The sequence below is a fragment of the Phocoena phocoena genome, chromosome 14, assembly GCF_963924675.1.
Source record: "Phocoena phocoena chromosome 14, mPhoPho1.1, whole genome shotgun sequence".
NCBI classification, from domain to species: domain Eukaryota; kingdom Metazoa; phylum Chordata; class Mammalia; order Artiodactyla; family Phocoenidae; genus Phocoena; species Phocoena phocoena.
The window spans coordinates 26,964,954-26,972,504 of record NC_089232.1 but is presented as its reverse complement, the minus strand read 5'-3'; the positions used below and the strand labels follow the sequence as shown (position 1 = coordinate 26,972,504).

The window sequence follows — 7,551 nt, the reverse complement described above, 5'->3', positions numbered from 1 at the left end:
TTCATGAGCTCAAGAGTCAGTGAAACAACAGAATAATCCTGTTACACCTGTAACTTTATTTTTGGCTATGTTGGCAACCATTTCATGTGTTCCCTCTGTTAATGCAGCAACTTACTGGGCCCATGTACCTGATCCTCCACTATTACAACCCATATCTTGGTCTGAAGCAGAGTTTCCTGTATTTTACAATGATAACTGTTTATGGGCCTCTTATTCGGAATATAAAACAAATCATTATGTCTGTAAATTATACTAACTGGTTTAGTACCTATCCTGTCTGTCTTCGCCCATTGCATCTGGAAACTGGTTGTGTAAAGGCTATTAGTTATGAGCATACAGATGTTTATGAGGGAACGGATCAATCAATTAGTTTGTCAGGCTCTCCAGGCATCCTTCGTTTTACAGGAACCAACATTACTCTTATATGCCCGGCTACCAGCCGACGAGAGGATCTTAAGGATACCATCATTTGATATAAAATGGGCAACCTATTAATATTAGAGCTCGAATCTCATACGCCTCACCACTTAGGGATTCCTAAGAGCCAAGGTTACAGGTGATTATTCAGGAAATTATTTCTGTATGAAGCGTTTACTTGGAGGACAAGTGATACTGATAGCTGTACATAAGGTTACTATTCTTAAGAGAAAATCAAAAATTCAATTTCCTCCTTTTATGACCGTTAACTTTCCTGGATCCACTTTTGAACGTTGCAATGCATCTTGGAATAATAACCAAATATGGTGTACTATAGATTATACCAAGGTGTCAATTCTTATCTCTTCTATTCCCATCTTAGATAGGTTTATCACATTTCAAAAGAACGGGGATATATGGAAGCTAGCTCTAACTTATTCCAATACACCTGTTATAACTAGTGTTGCTCCTCCATATACACGTTTGTGTGGTTCTATTAACATTGGTAATTCTTCCAAAGGAGGATATAATATTAGCTGTGTTAATTGTATTTTTAGCAGTTGTATGTTCCCTTCTGCAGGAACGCAATCTGTGCTTATACTAAAGCAACCCATGTATGTTATGGTGCCTGTACATCTGCGAGAACCTTGGTATGAAGATAGTGGAGTACAGGCATGGGTGGAACTCTCTAAAGCCTTGCAGAGAAGGAGACGCTTTCTTGGGTGGCTAATAGTAAATTTACTCGCCTCGGCTGCTCTGTCTGCTACCGCGGCTACTGTCGGTCTTGCTCTTTCACAGAGTATTCATCATGCTCACTTTGCTAATCAGTCATCTCAACATACCAGTCTTGCTTTATCTTTACAAAGTCACATAGATTTACAGATTAATAACAAGTTAGGTGAATTTAAAAACGCAATTTTGGGGACTGGAGATCAGATGGCAGCATTAAAATTGAGGATGCGTTTAGCTTGTCACGCAAAGTATACACGGATGTGTGTTACTCCTTAAAAGTACAATGACTGTATTTGGGAATGGGAAAAAGTAAAAATGCATCTGCTGAGTGTTTGGTCAGATAAATATTAGTCTTGATCTTAAGAAATTAAATGCTGAAATTCAGGATATACAAAATGCACATCTTGACGATATTTCACCAGAAGATGTAATTCAAACTTTACTGGACCATTTAAAGTGGTTAAATCCTCAGTCTTGGATTACCGGAAGGTTGTCAGGATTAATTACCCTGGCCATAATTTGACTATTATTGATATTAATCTTCTCATGTCTGTTTCGTATCCTCATGCAAGAGTATACTACTCTCGGCACTAAACTTCATGGAATTATTTTGCAGCAAAAGTTAAAAAATAAAAAAGGGAGACCTGTGGGAAGCAGTCAGCCTTGAGAGCAGGTAAGGACATGCCAGGCATACCGTTGCTGCTCCAAGGGACAGTCCCTACTTGTTCCCCTCCTTGTTCCATTCCATGGGAGACAAATCACCAGGGCCCACATATCAGAAAGAATGTAAAATGAGACAAACAAAGCTGTCTCCCCCTGCACATGCAGGTTATTTTTGATGCTTCTGGGTTTATGGGTTTCCTCCCAGGGAAGTTAACCTTGAGCGGAGACAGTCTGTAGATAATGTAAACCACCATCTGGAAGCCTTCCTTTTTCTAGTCTAAATAATCTGCAACTGTAGCATAATAAGGTTTGCCTTGCAACCATCAGTTGTCTTGGTCCTTCTGACCCCATTCGTCAGTGCTACTTCAGTTCCTTACCCCTTCCCTTCTGACCCAGGGCGGTGAAATCCTCTTTCTCCGGCTGGTCCGCGGCACACATGAATATATGTTTTTGTCTTGCTGTACTGCACCTGTGCTGTCTAGTAACAGATATTTTGTCTGCTAGTAGTGTTCTAGATTATGTCTTTCCAAAGCGCTGAGGCAGTGCACCTATTCTGTAGTTGCAGCTGATGCCTGAATGTATCCTAGCTGACAAATTATTAATAAGAACTTGAATTTCTGAAAGATTTGTACTGTTAACCAAAATCTGAGCAAGGAGTCTCAAATGTAATTCTTAGCCAGAATTACATGTTAATGAACCATTTAACAGTGTGAATCAAGGAACATCAGTGTAAGGATTTCTTTTAATTTATTTTTTACCTGCTTGAAATATCAGTTAAAGTTTGCCAGCTTGGTTGCAGATGAACGGACGTTTGAAGTTCACCAAACTACTTAATGTGGGATAGGATAATAGACTTCCAGCGCCCTCAAGGCTGTGACCTTGCAGCCATTTTACATAGCACATCCTCCTCCTATAGGGATGAACCTTCCCCTGGTCCGAAAAGTAGCAGCTCTGTTGAAGCTTTGCTTATTGTAACAGGCTTTTGTTTCCAGGTTACATGTCTGTGGAAGACTCAGTTCTGAATAGAGATATAGATATTACTGGAAACTAACTGTTTTTTCTATTATACTCTGATTTATCAAAAAAGTAAAACATTTAAATTGTGCTACAGAAATTTCAGAAGTTGTCTTGCAATCTTTAAACAATAAATGAATGAGTTGCCCTTAAAATAAAAAAAAGAATTAAGCAGTTAAGCTGTTGTTGGTCCCACATCAGACAAATTATCCTTATACCTCCTGTCAATATTGTTAACAGAGACTGTTATTTTATTAATCCTTATGATCCCGTGATTCTTTCTTTCATGTTTCAGGGCACAGCAGGTGAGAGAGTGGATTTGTTAAGCTGGGTGGGTTTATCCTTCTTTTATGCGTTCATTCAATTTTATGTTCCTTTACTTATTGTACACACATGGCAATAGAAGCTGCTAAAGCAATCACTGCTATTCTGCAAAACAACAAGGCACAGAAGCAGATGTCTTATTTCTGAGATTTCTCCCCCCAGGATTATTATGATTAAAGATCCTTTCCCCCCACTCCCTGGAGAGGACAAGGGGCTGCTCGCTGGAGGTTTTTTAATGACTTGGGGAAAGGCTCAAATATCCCCCCATTATGGTAATCCACCCCAGGGGCAAACCACACAAGAATATTATGAATTTATTTTATTTTTCTATCCTTGCAAAGGTAATACTCAGCTCATTAGAATATGAAAACTATACTGTCAAATTTCAGAATTACATGGATGAAGAAAATCACCAAAGTGGCATCGCATCACGTGTGTTATCGTTGTATTTACTATATTGACTATATTAACTATGTTGTGTTAACAATACATTGTATAACTATATATTGAAAAGGCAAAATCCTGTAACTTATTTCAGAGAAAATAATTATGTTGGCAAACCCCAAATTGTACATTGTAGACAGGTCCTAGGAAAAGAAGATTTAATTCATAGTGGACAAGAGGTTGGCTTCTGTTTTCAGCCATGTGCTATTTCAAGAATTAAACGTCATGAATAATACAGGATATAAGAGGAATAGTCTAAAGACGGAAAAGCACATTTTGATTAGGAAAGAGAACTTAAGGCTTAAGTCTTTTTTTTTTGAGGAAAACTGCCTTATTACTATGAGATAATAAAATTGTTTCCTTCTTTTCTTCCTTGCTTTCTTCTTTTTTTTTTTTAACCTTTTTAATTTTGGATGTTTGACCTCTAAGCTGAGATGACTGAAAATGCCTCCTCTGGGCATCAACCTTTTTGAAAGACTTTTTCCCCCTCCCTAAGGGCTATTTGTCTCTTGGAGGCATTGCCTACATTACTCACCAAGAGGCAAGCATTTGTCCTTGCACTAAATGCTGACATCTCCTGATAAGAGGGAAGCTGCAAAGTAGAAGAATTGAAGGTCAATATGTTGATATTGGTCTCAAGAGCATTGATGTACATTTGTGTATTGGGGAAGGGGAGAGAAGCTTGAGAGTGGGCCAGTGGGGAGGGGTAAATATTTTGTGATGCTGTCTACCTATGGGCTTATAAAGTTTACAGCTGCATTAGGAGGACAAGCATTACCATTAGCATGAAAAGTGGGGCAGACCTCAGTTGCAAAAGCTTCTAGCCATACACATAGGGCAATACGTAAATGATACACCTTATTGCATTCACCCATTCACCCTCCCCTGTTCATGCTAATTGGAAATTTCAATCCATTTCAGAGAAGTAACAAAACTATCGATCATTTTCCCTGGCACGAATCTTCCTAGAGCTCACGCACTAGCCCATGTGTCTTAGATTTAATATCTGATCACTAGCTGGATTGAAGCCAAGAGGTGGTTCCCAAAGTTGTTGCACATTAGAATCACCTGGGGAACTCTGCGACCTCCCTGTGCCCAGGCTCCTCCCTAGACCTACTGAATCAAAATCTCTGGGGCTGGGACCCAGACACCAATGTTTTTCTTAAAAGCTCTTTAGGTAATTCAAATGAGCAGCAAAGCCTGAGAAGCAGCTCAATAACGGGAACAAACTTATTTCACACAGATAAAGTGGGGCAATTCATATGTTAAAAGAACATGAATATATGTCCATGCCTCTCTCACGCTTTGTCACAGTTTACCCTTCCCCCTCCCCATATCCTCAAGTCCATTCTCCAGTAAGTCTGTGTCTTTATTCCTGTTTTACCCCTAGATTCTTCATGACATTTTTTCCCTTAAATTCCATACATATGTGTTAGCATACGGTATTTGTCTCTCTCTGACTTACTTCTACACTGTTGGTGGGGATGTAAATTGGTGCAACCACTATGGAAAACACTCTGGCAGTTCCTCAAAAAGCTAAAAATAGAGCTACCATATGATCCAGCAATCTTACTCCTGGGCATATATCTGGACAAAACTATAATTCGAAAACATACATGCACCCCTATGTTCACAGCAGCACTATTTATAATAGCCAAGACATGAAAACAACCTAAATGTCCACTGACAGATGAATGGATAAAGAAGATGTGATATATATAAAATGGAATACTACTCAGCTATAAAAAAGAATGAAATAATGCCATTTGCAGCAACACGGCTGGACCTAGAGACTATTATACTAAATGAAGTAAGTGAGAAGGAGAAAGACAAATACCATATGATATCACTTATATGTGGAATCTAAAATATGATACAAATGAACTTATCCATGAAACAGAAACAGACTCACAGACATAGCACACAAACTTGTGGTTCCCGAGGGGAAGGGGGAGGTGGGGGAGTGATGGATTAGGAGTTTGGGATTAGCAGAGGTAACCTATTATATATATGATGGATAAACAACAAGGTCCTACTGTATAGTACAGGGAACTATATTCAATGTCCTGTAATTAACCATAATGGAAAAGAATATGAAAAATTATATATATGTATAACTGAATCGCTTTGTTGTACAGTATAAACTAACACAACATTGTATATCAACTATACTTCAGTAAAATAAATGTTTTAAAAAAGGAAAAAAAAAAGAACATGAATACATATATATACATATATATATATATATGTTTTTTTTTTTCCTCTTTATTCTGTGTTTCAAATAGGCTTTTTTTTTCCTTCTGCAAAAAGCGTTATTGTTTCCATTTGGTCCAAGGCTTGGGAAAGGGCTCCAGGGCGGTTACAAAACTGCCTAGTAGCTGCAGAGCAGGGCTTCAGGCAGAAGCTCTGATGCCAGAGGGGCTCCTCAGAGGCCGCTGGACTTCAGAGACTCCTGTTTGTGCTCGAGGGTGAGCCTTTCAAAGAGATACTCGCCCAGCACAGCCTGCGGACCAGCCAGCCTGCGGAGGTTGGTCAGGTGGTCGCCCATCTTCTTGATGAGTTTCACCTGCTCCTCCAGGAAGCGGCTCTCCAGGAAGTCACAGAGGTGGGAGTCTGCGCGGGCGGAACCCAGGGCGCGCAGATCTGATAGTGCCTGGTGCAGGCTCTTCTCCCTAAGAATGGCGGCTTCCACAGCGTCCTGGGTTTTACCCCACTCATCTTCAGAAGGCTTCCGCGCATCCTGGAAGAGGGCGAGGCCACAGCGCTGGTTTTGCATTTTCAAGAGACGCTGGGCGCCCTCACACTTCTCCTCAGACAGTTGGTGAAAAATGTGGCCCACACTGTCCAGAGTCCCATTGTTGCTGTCGAAATAGAAGCTCAGAGAGAGGTAAGTGTCCCCAGATTCATGTCGAACAGGCGGTGGACGGCGGCCTCCACCTCGATGGAATAATTCTGACGAACCTGGGAACTCGTGGTTGATCAGTGATAAGGATCTAAGCTCAAAAGACGGTGTTGGCCTGTCCTGGAGGCTGAGGATAGCTGAGTGGCTGATTCCAAAGGTTGCGACAGGAAGAAAGGTTGGAGGGTGGTCGGGGGCTGGAGCAAGGAGCGTCCCTGGGTCTGTTCATTCCAAACACTGTTGAAGCAAAAGACAGAACTGCAGGACTGCCGAGCGCACTGCCTCAAATAGGCTTTGATATAAATGAACAAGAAGTCCAAGCAAGGACAAAACTTACCCTTCCCCCCACCAAAATAGCTGGCGATACTAGAATCTAGACCTGGGAAGGGATTCTTCCATTACTTTCTGAACATTCCAAGCCACTAGAGCAGTGGTTCTCAAAGTATGGTCACCTTGTAACCAAGCAGTACCCTATGGGGCCTTCCTGGGACAGACCCATCCCCCATATCCTCTGCTGTAGTTCCTCTCTGAAGTACTCAGATAATAGTATCTCAGGCATATCTCTTGAGTTTTCAGATGCTAAAAACCACCACCCAGTGGAAGAAATTAACTCCTTGATGATCACGAGCACGTAGCCCCCAGACCTTCTGGCACCTAAGGATGGATAATGTCACCTGCCCCGTGGCCTCCACATCAACCAATCAGAGGATTGTGCACGAGCTGATCACATTCCCTGGGACGTCCCTCCCTCTCCTGGCCTTTAAAAATGCTTTGCTGCAATCCTTTGGAGATTTCAGGGTGTTTTGGAACACGGGCCACCCCTCTCCTTGCTCGATCCTGCAATAAACCTTTCTCTGCTCCAGACTCCAACCTTTAGTTTTGTTTGGCCTCACTGTGCTTCAGACACACGAACCTGCATTCGGTAACAACCTGACCAGTTTTACCAGCGTCCCCTGAGAATGTGTCACATATTCAAGTTTTAGGGCCCTGTCCCAGCCCTATGGAATCAGCAACTCTGGTGGGGCTCAGTGATCTCTGTTATAACAGGCCCTCCAGAT

At 41.4% G+C, this 7,551-nt stretch overlaps 1 pseudogene; it reads right to left on the bottom strand.

Moving 5' to 3' along the window:
- Window positions 1-6,019: 6,019 nt before the first annotated feature.
- Window positions 6,020-6,992, bottom strand: LOC136133540 (ferritin light chain pseudogene; annotated as a pseudogene).
- Between the last annotated feature and the right edge of the window lie 559 nt (window positions 6,993-7,551).